The following is a 13839-nucleotide window of genomic DNA, read 5'->3' as shown; positions in this document are numbered from 1 at the left end:
ATCCATGAGGAATGATGCATGTAGATGAGTCATGGATGTATGCAAGTCATTTCCTGATCAAGTGATTAGATACATAGGTGAGAAAGGGGAGGGCAAATTTAGGGGTACAACAGCTGCCCCTATTTAATCTTCTTGGACCTGAATACAGGAATTGCGGAAGCTTTTCAAGTATTCAAGGTAGAAGAGGATTAAATACTTATGTGCCCGAAATTTGCCGGACCAAATGATTGGCTTTATTACTAGTGTGAAGGATATGTTTTATGCAATGTATGAGGTATGCTTATTTTTTATGATGCATGCTTTTGTAGGGGTGAGTCTTTATTATGGTCGGGATTTCGACTCATCATCAAGAATTAGAACATGATAGCCGAGGAGTTTCAATTGGTGCCAATGCTGCCATCGCGGAATCCCCTGCCTGTTAAGGAACACTGAAAGGCTGGAGTCCCCATGGTGCCCCAGTCAATTGAATGTCACAGGCATCCAAGAAACACTACTGTTGAGTCACCAATCACCTATCAAGTTTATCGGATTTCAACGGTAATGCAAATTATTTCTCTTTTAATGTAGCTTTTTTATCATTCCCCAGAATTTTAAAGCATTATGTGATTAAGACAAGTCAGTTATTTTGCATACAAAACATAGAACAACATATTGGATAGAATAAACTGAATTTTATTGATATGGAATTTGTACATATGTTGCTTATAAGGATGCAAACCCCCTTAATGAGGACGTTTCAAAAATTGAAAAAAAAATAATTGAAATGGCAATGGGAAATATTTTTGTATAATTTTCTCCATTGATTAAAACATTAGCCTTAATCTACCATATAATCTGAACCCCAAAGTCTTCCTTCGGCTGACGGTGACTGGATCGGTCCTTGACCCCATGATATCTAGCTTGTAGCGTGTAGACTCAAGAATCATAGTCAATGCCTTTATCCCTAACTTTTTCCTGGATCTTTCAATTCTTTTTGTCCACCGGGATGCTCCTTTTTGCCTAAGCCGCCCTTTCGGGTTTTCGACTTAGCGAGCTTCAAATATATTCCCTAACTTTTGCATGGACAAATCATTTTCTTGTCCATCGGGATAGCCATTTTTGCCTAGATTCACTTTGTGGAGGTTAATCTAACGGGCTTTTCATCATTTCTTTTTAGGCATAATATTTTTTGACTATCTCCACATTCCTTGGCGAGGGAAAATCTTCCCCATCCATTGTTGTGAGGATTAGAGACCCACCTGAGAAGGCCTTTTTGACTACGAAAGGTCCCTCATATTTGGGAGCCCATTTGCCTCGCGGGTCTGAGTGAATGGCAGAATATCTCTTGAGCACGAGGTCTCTAGCATGGTACGACCGAGGAAGAACCTTCTTATCAAAAGCTTGTTTGAGACGTCTTTGGTATAACTGACCATGACAGACGACAGTCAAACGTTTCTCTTTAATTAGATCCAGTTGGTCATACCGAGATTGAACCCATTCAGCTTCATCAAGATCTGCTTCCATGAAGACTCTGAGTGAAGGAATCTCAACTTCGATTGGTAGGACGACCTCCATCCCATAAACCAGAGAGTACGGAGTTGCCTCAATGGATGTGCTGACTGAAGTTATGTAACCATGCAAAGCGAAAGGTAACATCTCGTGCCAGTCCTTGTATGTCTTGACCATCTTCTGGACGATTCTCTTGATATTCTGGTTAGCTGCTCCTACGGTGCCATTCATCTTGGGTCGATATGGTGAAAAGTTGTGGTGCTCGATCTTAAATTCTTCACATAACTCCCTCATCATAGTGTTGTTGAGATTACTGGTGTTATCAGTGATGATCTTGCTAGGTATCCCATAGCGGAAGATTATCTCTTTCTTGATAAACCGGGTAACCACTTGTCGAGTGATATTAGCATATGAAGCAGCCTCAACCCATTTCGTGAAGTAATCGATAGCGACTAGGATGAATCGATGTCCATTGGATGCTCTGGGCTCTATCATCCCAATCATATCGATGCCCCACATAGAAAAGGGCCATGGAGAGGTTAGAACATTCAATGGAGTTGGTGGTACAAAGATCTTATCACCATATATCTGACACTTATGGCATCTTTTCACAAAGTTGTAGCAATCAACCTCCATTGTCGTCCAATAATAACTAGCCCGAAGTATCTTCTTGGCCATAGCAGGACCTTTCGCATGTACACCCTCGCAGCCTTCGTGTATGGATCTTATGATTGTACTAGCTTCGTGTCTATCCACGCATCTAAGCAGTACAAAATCATAATTTCTTTTATACAACACATCACCGTTTACGAAAAACTTAGAAAATAGTCTTCTTAGAGCCTTCTTATCAGTAATGGATATACCCTCAGTATACTGTTGTTTCTCCATAAATGTCTTTATGTCATAGAACCTAGGCTTATTGTCAGGATCAACCCCAATTGCTAGACAATGTGCTGGTTCATCTAAGTGGTCAATCTGGATGGATGGTGCCTCATTCTTCCATTTGACTTTGAACATAGATGCCAATGTAGCTAGAGCGTCTGCTAACTGATTTTCTTCCCTAGAAATATGATGAAAGAAGATATCATCAAAATAGGGGATCAGTTTTCTGATATGCTCTTTGTAGGGTATCAACTTGCTATCTCGAGTCTCCCAGTCACCTTTCACTTGACTGATTACCAGAGCTGAATCACCGAATACCTCGTGGATTTTGATTCTCAAATCGATTGACGCCTCTAAACCGTAGATACATGCTTCATATTCTGCCATATTGTTGGTGCAGTCAAAACATAACCTAGCGGTGAAGGGGATGTGGAAACCAGTTGGAGAAGTGATAACAACACCTATACCATGACCTCGGGAATTGGAAGCACCGTCGAACACGAGCGTCCATCGTGATTCTGGTTCGGGGTCTTCCTCAGGGCTTACCTCGAAGCTTGGCATAGTGAAATCTCTGATAAACATGATGTCTTCATCTGGAAAGTCAAACTTCAACGGTTGGTAGCCTTCAATAGGCTGGTGGGCTAGATAGTCAGACAAAATACTCCCCTTTATTTCTTTCTGGGTCACGTACTGTATGTCATACTCGGTTAGCAGCATTTGTCACCGGGCAATTCTACCAGTAACAACATGCTTTTGAAATATATACTTTATCGAATCCATCTTGGATATCAATAAAGTAGTGTGGCAAATCATATATTGTCTTAGGCGTCGAGCAACCCAAGTCAAGGCACAACAAGTCTTCTCTAAAAGTGATTATCGGGACTCACATTCAGTGAATTTCTTGCTGAGATAGTAGATAACATGTTCTTTCTTGCCTGTGTCGTTGTGTTGACCCAAAACATACCCCATGGATTCATCCAACACTGTGAGATACATAATGAGCGGCCTACCCGGGACCGGTGGTACTAGGAATGGTGGTTCTTGTAAGTATTTTTTTAATTTATCGAATGCCCCTTGGCAATCATCGTTCCACACAATCGATTGATTCTTTCTCAACAACTTGAAAATCGGTTCGCTGGTAGCTGTCAGATGAGATATGAATCTGGAGATGTAATTAAGTCGCCCAAGGAAACCCCAGACTTCTTTTTCCTGTTTGGGGAGCTAGCATATCTTGGATGGCTCGAACTTTGTCAGGATCAACCTTAATACCCTTCTGACTGACTATGAAACCCAAAAGTTTACCTGATCGGACTCCAAAAGTAAATTTGGTTGGATTCAGACGCAGTTTAAACTTTCGGAGTCTGACAAATAACTTTCTCAGATTAACCAAGTGATCTTCCTCATTTATGGATTTGGCAATCATGTCGTCCAAATAAACCTCGATCTCTTCATGAATCATGTCGTGAAAGGGTGTTACCATGGCACGTTGATATGTTGCCCTTGCATTCTTCAAGCCGAATGGCATGACTTTGTAGCAGTAAGTTCCACAAAGTGTGATAAAGGTTGTCTTCTCCATATCGTCTGGTGACATCTTTATCTGATTGTACCCGGAGAACCCATCCATGAAAGAAAAGACGGAGAATTGAGTTTTGTTGTCGACCAAAACATCAATATGAGGCAAAGGGAAGTCATCCTTTGGGCTGGCTCTATTGAGGTCTCGATAGTCTACACACATTCTGACTTTACCATCTTTCTTAGGAACTGGAACGATATTAGCAACCCACTGCGGATACTCAGAAATGGCTAAGAAGCCAGCATCTAGCTGCTTTTTAACCTCTTCCTTGATCTTGAGTGTCATATCGGGTCTAGTCCTTTTGAGCTTCTACTTGACTGGAGGACATTCGGGCTTGAGCGGTAGATGATGTTCAACAATGCTGGTGTCTAACCCGGGAATATCTTGATATGACCAAGCGAAGACATCGACATATTCACGCAACAGATCTACCAACTCGGTGTGTACATGTTTGGCCAGAGATGCCCCAACTTTTACCTCTTTCTTGTTAGTCTCAGAACCCAAGTTAATAACATCCACTGGTTCTTTGTATGGCTGAATCTCTTTCTCTTCATGCTCAAGGAGTCGTGCTAGTTCAGCTGGTAATTCACAATCTTCCTCACTGTCATCTTCAGCTTGGTTGATTGGAAGTCCAAATTCATAGTTGATTTTAGCCATGTTGTAATCAGTGATTTTATTTGCTCTGCATATGATGAGCTTATTTTAGTATGCTTTTTTTTATAGAAAAAGTGGAAAAAGAAAAAGAAATCTTTTTCCATTTCGTTGTTTTTAGTGAAAAAAGTGCTTTTATTTATTCACATAATACTTTTAAACATGGGGGCCCTTACAAGCTATCCTCTCGTCTTGGGCGGGGACGAGGGACAGAGAAAACAAAATGCATTATGTTTTTTCCGAGTACACCATAGGTATCACGGTGGCCGTCCAATTGGGAAGCTTGAATCCTGGAGGACATCTGCGAACAAGGCTGGGGGCCTGATAACACTAAAATTTACGTATTTTCGACTCCGATTTCACATGCATTCTAGTTGTTTTATTGTCATTTTGTTGTGTTATTACTGTGTTTTCCTTTGTTTTCAGGTTTTTACATTAATCGGAGCCCCGATCGAGAAAAGGAGTGAAAAAGGGCTAAAAACCCTAAAATTTAGCATTTTGTGCTTATGGCCTACCCAGTGGCGGGCGCCACAGACCACGCCATGACGTGTCAAATTCAACTTCCCTCAACTCCCACGTTTCCCCACTACATCCACTAAGGCGCCTCACTTTGGCCTTGTGACGGGCGCCATGGCCTTGTGGTGGGCGCCATAAGAGGAAACACGGTTCCCTCCTATTTTCAAGTTGAAGGGCATCCAAGTCATTTCCATCTTTTTACTTGCTTATAAATAGAAACGCGAATTCACTTTTACAAGCATCCAAACTTAGAACAGAGGCAAACTCAGAAGCAACTTTGTTTCACTTAGGCATATATTCAGTATTTTATAGTGGTAATCGCTTCGCATTGGAGTGTTACCACAATTGTGTAATCAAGTCTGTGATAGAGTCTGTAATCGAGTTTGGAGCACTTTGGAAGGAAGTTAATCCTGCCGCCATTTTCTTTTCCGCATTGCAATTTACTCAGCCCTCCGATTGGAGCAGGTTTTTATTTCTCGCTTTTACATTATTTATTTCTGCACTCGCTTTTACTTTATTTATTTCCTGCACTTGCTTTTACTTTATTTATTTCCTCGCACTCGCTTTTACTTTATTTGATTCCCGCACTCACTTTTACTTTATTTATTTCCTCGCACTCGCTTTTACTTTATTTATTTCCTCGCACTCGCTTTAAATTATTTACTTTCCGCACTCGCACTACTTTTATTTACATTCCGCACTCTCACTACTTTTATTTAAATTAATGCATTTTTATTTTACCATGTCTAACTAAATCTAAAAGGTTAGAATGTAAGGATCGTAATTGAACCGATAATCCGTACAATTGTCCGTAGAAACACTTAAGGGCTATTTTAACCTTCAACTTAAGTTTTCCCGCACTTCAATTCTGTTGGGTAAGATCGAAAGCCGTCCAACGTCTTTATAAACTTAATTGTTTTTAACTATTTCAAAAACAGCGAAAGCGCTTTGTTTAGTTCATTAGGAGTTTTTAACATTAAGAAGAAAAGAGATTTTAAAACTATTTTCGGACGCGTTTATAAGTTTAGAGTCTGGTTCGTAAGAACCTCTTTTGGTTAAGAAGTCCAGGTTATAATACTTTTCAACTTAGTCAAGATACTATATTTCTTAAAAATAGGTTTACTACTCTAACGCAATGCGCGCCTTTTTATAAGTGACAATAAGAGGGTTTTGGTTAGGGAGTACAACTCGGTTCTGAATACGCGAAAGAGACAGTTCCTGTTAAATTAGTTCTTTTCAAAGTAGGAAACATTGCCCATAAGTAGTTCTATTAGCAAATACTTGGATTATCAATTGATTACGTGAATTACATTCGACCCTGTCTTGATTAATTAAATCTATTTAAATACTTTACTTTTCATTGCACACTACGAAAAACACCTATTTTGACTGCCTTTGATAAACACCATAACAACAGATAACGATAGCTTGACACTTGGTCTCTGTGGATTCGACAATCTTTTATATTACTCTGACGCGTTCGTATACTTGCGAAAAGCACGCATCAAGTTTTTGGCGCCGTTGTCGGGGACCAATTTCGTCAAATTTCATTTTCCTGTTGTTATATCGTTTAGACTTAGGTTATTTCCCGTCGGTCAATGCGAAGAACTCGCAGTTCCGGAAGTTTAAGCTTAGTAAACCCTCTGGAGGAACCTGAACGTTACGCTCGCACACGTTTATTCATTCATAGAATTAAGAGAGCTATGGCCGAAGATCAAAACCAAAGACCTCTTAAGGACTTCGCTCAACCATCTAATGAAGAACCTAGTTCTAGTATAGTAAACCCAACTATCCCAGCCAATAATTTTGAACTTAAACCATCCCTCTTGCAACTAGTGCAACAGAGACAATTCGTGGGTCTCGCTACCGAGAACCCTAACCAACATTTAAAAATATTTCTTCAATTAGCAGATACTTTTAAAACCAATGGAGCTTCTCCTGAGGCAATACGTTTAAGATTATTCCCTTTTTCCCTCAGAGATAAAGCCCTATCATGGTTAGATTCCCTTCCACCCAATTCCATTACGACTTGGGATAACCTTAGAAGAGTTTTTCTTGCTAGATATTTTCCCCCGAGTAAGACCGCCGTTCTTCGATACCATATAACTAGATTTACCCAAAACCAAGGAGAATCGTTGTTCGAAGCTTAGGAGAGATATAAAGAGTTGTTACGAGCATGCCCACATCATGGTTTAGAAAACTGGTTAATCATTCAAACCTTCTATAATGGACTTCATTATAACACAAAGATGACCATCGACGCTGCCGCAGGCGGTGCTCTAATGAAAAAACCTTACCCTGAAGCTAGTGCCCTCATCGAAGACATGGCTCAAAACCATCAAAATTATGGGGAGTCGAACGAGCGACAGTTGAGAAGAAGGAAGCCCAATGAGGAGTGCATGAACTGAGCTATATAGACATGATGCAAGCTAAAATGGGCGCATTAGCCCTCAAAGTCGAGCATATGTACACGAACCCAAATACTGTAGCCGCAGTTTCGTTGGATTGTGAGATATGTGGAACCCAAGGACACCAATCTGCAGAATGCAGTCTATTGAACGAAACCCACTCCGAGCAAGTGAACTACACCCAAGGGAACCCATATTCGAATACCTATAACCCTGGATGGAGGAATAACCCGAACCTCTCCTATAAAAACAATAACCCTATCCAAAATAATGCACCTCTGAGACCTAGTTATCAAGCCCCAAGATCAAATCAACCTACGCAACCTGTACCACCAAAGCCGAGCCTTGAGAAAATTATGGAAAATTTTATCACCGCTCAAACCCAACAAAACAAGGAGTTCATGAACCAAAACATTCATGTTAACGAATTGATTACTCAGTTAGGAACCAAGGTTGACCAAATAGTTACTCATACCAAGATGCTTGAAACCTAGATCTCTCAGGTAGCTTTAAACCAAGCCCCTCAAACTACACCTGGAGGATAATTCCCTGGACAACCTCAACAAAATCCGAGAGGACAAGCCAATGCCATTACCCTACAAAGTGGGAACGCTTATGATGAGCCACCAAACCCAAGATTGAGTGAACCCGAAACTTCTAAGGAATGTACCAAACCCCCGGACAAAGTAAAGGAACCAGAGGAATCTGAAAACCAGGAAGGTCGAGAGAAAGGAGAAGAACCTAAAGATAAAATTTACGTACCACCCCCGCCATATAAACCACCTATACCATATCCGCAAAGACTCAAACAAACCCAAATCAATAAACAGTACCAAAAATTTATTAAAGTTATAGAAAAACTTCATGTAGAAATCCCTTTCACAGAAGCCATCACCCAAATACCTTCTTATGCAAAGTTTCTGAAAGACATCCTTACCAACAAACGTAGACTTGACGATCCGAAGCCTTTGGAATGTAATGCTATTTCCGAGGACAAATTAGAAAAGAAAGATAAAGATCCTGGAATCATGTCATCGATAAAGCTTTTCTAGACTTAGGAGCTAGTGTGAGCCTAATACCTCTAGCAGTTTGTGAGAGGTTAAACTTAGGAGAAATACAACCCACTAAGATGTCACTTCAGTTAGCCGATAGATCTGTTAAATATCTGATAGGCATTTTAGAAGATGTTCCTGTTAGGATAGGTCAACTATTTATCCCTACTGATTTTGTCGTCATGGACATCAAAGAGGACAATGATATACCAATCCTTCTAAGTAGACCATTCTTATCAACTGCAGGAGCCATAATAGATGTCAAGAAAGGAAAGTTTACATTTGAGGTAGGTGACGAGAAAATAGAATTTATACTTTCGAAATTTCTTATGGCACCTGTGATGGGAGACTCGTGTTATGCCTTAGATATCATTGATGAATGTGTTAGAGAATTAGAACAAAAAGAAATTATAAAAACAATTAAGTTACCATCAACCCCCGTAAAGGAAGATGATGACTTTAAAGAACCCTACATCGATGATAACCTTTACGAATGTTTATCCCTTACTCCAGATCCTATGCCATGCCCTGAGAAACCATCCTTAGAACTTAAAGAACTGCCTAAGAACCTGAGATATAAGTTCCTCGATGAAAAGATGAACCGTCCAGTTATAGTTAGTGCTACCTTGAGCCATGAGGAAACGAACCAACTTTTAGACGTTTTACGAAGACATCCCTCAGCCTTAGGATATAATATCTCTGACCTGAAAGGTATAAGCCCATCCGTATGCATGCATCGGATTTCGCTCAAAGAAGATTCAAAACCCTCTAGGGAACATCAGAGAAGAATAAACCCTATAATGAGTGATGTTGTTAAGAAGGAAGTTCTTAAGTTACTTGAGGCAAGTATAATCTACCAGATCTCGGATAGTAAGTGGGTGAGCCCTGTGCATGTAGTACCTAAAAAGGGAGGCATCACGATCGTGCAAAACGATAAAGGCGAACATGTAGCAAAACGTTTAGAAGGAGGATGGCGGATGTGTATAGATTATAGAAAATTAAATAAAGCAACTAGGAAGGACCATTTCCCTTTACCATTTATAGACCAAATGTTGGAGCGTCTAGCCAGACACTCTTACTTATGTTATCTAGATGGATACTTTGGATTCTTCCAAATACCTATTCACCCCGAAGACCAAGAAAAAACTACCTTTACATGCCCTTATGGAACTTTTGCCTACAGACGAATGCCTTTCGGCCTCTGTAATGCCCCAGCTACTTTCCAACGCTGCATGATGTCAATCTTCGCAGATTACCTAGATGGTATCATGGAAGTGTTTATGGACGATTTCTCGGTTTTCGCATTCAATTTTCACAATTGTCTTATTAACCTTGAGAAAATCCTGGAGAGATGCGTGGAGGTGAACCTCGTGCTAAATTGGGAAAAATGTCATTTCATGGTAACCGAAGGAATAGTTTTAGGACATATAGTTTCCAAAAAAGGCATAGAGGTAGATAAAGCCAAAATAGAAGTTATAGAAAACCTAAAACTCCCAAAAACCATCAGAGAAGTTCGAAGCTTTCTTGGACACGCTGGATTCTACCGGCGTTTTATTAAGGACTTCTCCAAAATAACAAAACCGTTAACCGGACTTTTAATGAAAGATGCTGAATTCACTTTTGATGAAAAATGTAATGACGCATTTAATCTTTTAAAGCAAGCATTAATCTCTGCACCCATTATGAACCCGCCCGATTGGTCGGAACCTTTTGAGATAATGTGCGATGCTATTGATTATGTAGTTGGAGCCGTTCTAGGACAGAGAAAAGATAAAAAATTACATGCCATTTATTATGCCAGTAGAACCCTAGATCGAAAAAGAATTACTCGCTGTAGTTTTCGCTATAGACAAATTTAGATCTTATCTAGTAGGAGCAAAAATTATTGTTGACACCGATCATGCTGCCATTCGTTACCTATTAAGTAAAAAAGATGCCAAGCCCAGGTTACTCCGATGGATTCTATTACTACAAGAGTTTGATTTAGATATAAGAGATAAAAAATGCACTTAGAATGTAGTAGCCGATCACCTTTCTAGGCTAGAACATCTAAAACCTGAACTAGTACCCATAAGTGTAACACCCCATTTTCTACCCACGAGTTATAACAACAAAATCAGAGTCGTAAAATTTTCTATAAATGGAATATTACATGTTCAACTTTAAACAATTTCCACTTTAAGGAATCATAACAATATGTAACACTTTTCTTAATTCGACAAGATAATGTCATTCACTCCAATAATTCAACTTCATAAAATCTTACGTAGCGGATTCATAAAAAAAATTCTTATCATCTTTAAGCAACATAAATACGACTTAACTTAAAGAGTAAACAACTATAATCCTTCAAACAATTTAAATTTTAGTAACAATTAAAAGGTCCACAAAGCAGACACGCGACAATCCCCCCGAGTGCTACGTATCAGAGCGACTGACCACTGACCCGACCAACGGTAACCGGCTACTTCTCAGGATTACCTGCACGTTGTCACATAAGGACAACATTCAACAGAAGGGGTGAGTTACAATAATTATAATCAGTATATGAAAAACAATACAGTAATTAAGAATCGTACACAAACACCACTTCTCAATTAAATTAAATACCCGTATAACAAACCAACAAAAATGCAACTCTAATGAGACTCGACTCGTCATGCATGTGGTACCATTCGGAGTAAAACTCCCAACTTAAAATTTGCCGATTTAACGAGGCATCAAGGCTTAAGCCTTCAACTTTCAACTTTTTCCAATCCAGGCCAACGTGGTGTGAGCAAAGCTCCGACTTAATGCATATGAATTTACATGACATACACGACTTTAAAATTCCGACAACATAATAATAATAGCAACACAACAATGTTTTCAACATAATCAACTTATAATTAACTTTGGCTCACCAAGCTTACAACTCAATATCTTTAACAACTTTCCGTACACGGAATAACTTAACAACTCAGTCATACTTGTATCGACACTTCATAACATAAACCCAACAAAATTACTCATCAAAATTAACTATAATATTACCCGACTCACCCCGACGAATTTCATTAAATTCTGAGCAATTCAATTTTTCCACTTTTCCAACAGCGTTAACCCGTTAACGCCCTGGGTTAACCCGTTAACGCAAGACAGAATACAATTTTTTTTTCAGTTTTTCAACAGTGTTAACCCGTTAACGCCCTGGGTTAACCCGTTAACACAAGACAGAATACACCTCCTGGCAAATTTTAACAGTGTTAACCGGTTAACGCCCTGGGTTAACCGGTTAACGCAAGACAAACAGCAATTTTTCACAATTCATAACAGTGTTAACCAGTTAACACCCTGGGTTAACCGGTTAACGCAAGACAGAAAGCTGTTCCTGCGCTAACACGAAGCAGAATGCAGAATTCTCCACATTTTCCGCCGTTGGAGGACTTCCGGACCTCCGATTCCAATTCCGTAAAAAGCTACACTTTCGGAAAATCAAGACTCATCCAATTACAGATTCAATTACAGCTTTAACATAACTTATTCATCTCAATTTTTCAGCATTCCACATCCCAATTAGGGTCAAATCAATGGCTTATCACTACCCATTACATGTTAACCCATAATCCCCATTAAACGACGATAAACCCCCCTTACCTTATTATTTTGGATCGAAGGTTGCTCTAAGAATCGGATTCCGGAAGTTTTCTTCTCCTTCCCTCTCGTTCGTACAACAGTTCTCAAATTCCTCTTCTGCTAACTTCTCTCCACACTGTTTCTTTTTTTTTTTTCTATCACCCCCTTTTATTTTCTCTTTATTAAATTAACTAAATATCCTAATCTCTAATGGGCCTAATATAACACCTCTCAATTTACTAATTAGCACACAATGATAAGCCCACTTACTCAAATAACACCACAATTATATTATTATTTCTTATAATAATTTCTACGACTTTCGACTAATTTCCGACTAACCACAATAATTACTTAAATATTAAAAATAACAAATAATTATTTTTGGGCGTTACAATAAGTGATGATTTTGCCTATGATAGACTGATCGCTAGAGTAGAAACCATTGAAGGCAATAACCTAGATCTTTATGAGCACCCCCAAAATTCCTTAGCAATAAGTAACGTACCCTGGTATGCAGATTTCGTTAATTATCTAGCTGCTGATATAGTACCCCCTGATCTTGACTACCACCGCAAGAAGAAATTCTTCCACGATGTGAGAAACTTCTATTGGGACGAACCGCTCCTTTTCAGAAGGGGTAAAGATGGCATCTTTCGCCGTTGCGTTCCAGAAGAAGAGGTAAATAGTATTATCGAGCATTGTTATTTTGCACCTTATGGTGGACATGCCGGCACCTCTAAGACATACGCCAAGATTCTTCAAGTTGGCCTATTCTGGCCTACCATGTGGCGTGATGTATATGCTTTCATTGTCAAGTGTGATAGATGCCAATGCACTGGAAACATTTCAAGACGTGATGAAATGCCTCTAAGAAACATTCAGGAAGTAGAACTCTTTGACGTATGGGGTATAGATTTCATGGGACCCTTTCCACCATCCTTAGGAAACAGGTATATTTTAGTAGCTGTAGACTATGTGTCTAAGTGGATTGAAGCTATAGCTGCACCCACAAACGACACTAGGGTAGTAATCAAACTATTTAAAAACTATATATTCCTTAGATTTGGAACACCACGTTTAGTCATAAGCGATGGAGGATCACACTTTATATCAAGAATATTTGACAAACTTTTAAGAAAATATGGAGTTAGGCATAGAGTAGCAACATCGTACCACCCACAAACTAGTGGCCAAGTAGAAGTATCTAATAGGGAGATAAAACAAATCCTAGAGAAAACTGTTTCTATTTCTAGGAGAGACTGGTCTCAGAAGCTTCAAGAAGCATTATGGGCCTATAGAACCGCTTTCAAAACCCCTATAGGAACTACTCCTTACCAACTAGTCTATGGAAAATCTTGTCACTTACCATTCGAATTAGAGCATAAGGCCTATTGGGCCATTAAAACTTTGAATTTAGACTACCTAGCCGTTGGAGAAAAGCGTACCCTAGACATTCATAAATTAGAAGAACTTAGGCAGTCGGCCTACGAAAATGCAAAAATATATAAAGAAAGGACAAAAGCCTATCATGACAAAAGAATAGTAAAGAAAACCTTCAATGTAGGCGATTCTGTTCTCCTTTTCAACACTAGGTTACGACTCTTCCCTGGAAAGCTACGTTCAAGATGGACTGGTCCTTTCGAAGTATCCA

General features: G+C 39.4%; 1 non-coding gene across 1 annotated transcript; it reads right to left on the bottom strand.

Annotated features, from left to right (window-relative positions):
* Positions 1–7197: 7197 nt before the first annotated feature.
* LOC127077112 (small nucleolar RNA R71) lies at positions 7198–7304 on the bottom strand. Its single transcript, XR_007787095.1, has one exon. It is a non-coding gene; the product is annotated as a small nucleolar RNA R71 (small nucleolar RNA).
* Positions 7305–13839: the final 6535 nt, after the last annotated feature.

Source organism: Lathyrus oleraceus, chromosome 4, assembly GCF_024323335.1.
Source record: "Lathyrus oleraceus cultivar Zhongwan6 chromosome 4, CAAS_Psat_ZW6_1.0, whole genome shotgun sequence".
In the NCBI taxonomy this organism is placed as follows: domain Eukaryota; kingdom Viridiplantae; phylum Streptophyta; class Magnoliopsida; order Fabales; family Fabaceae; genus Lathyrus; species Lathyrus oleraceus.
This window is presented reverse-complemented; position numbering and strand designations above follow the sequence as displayed.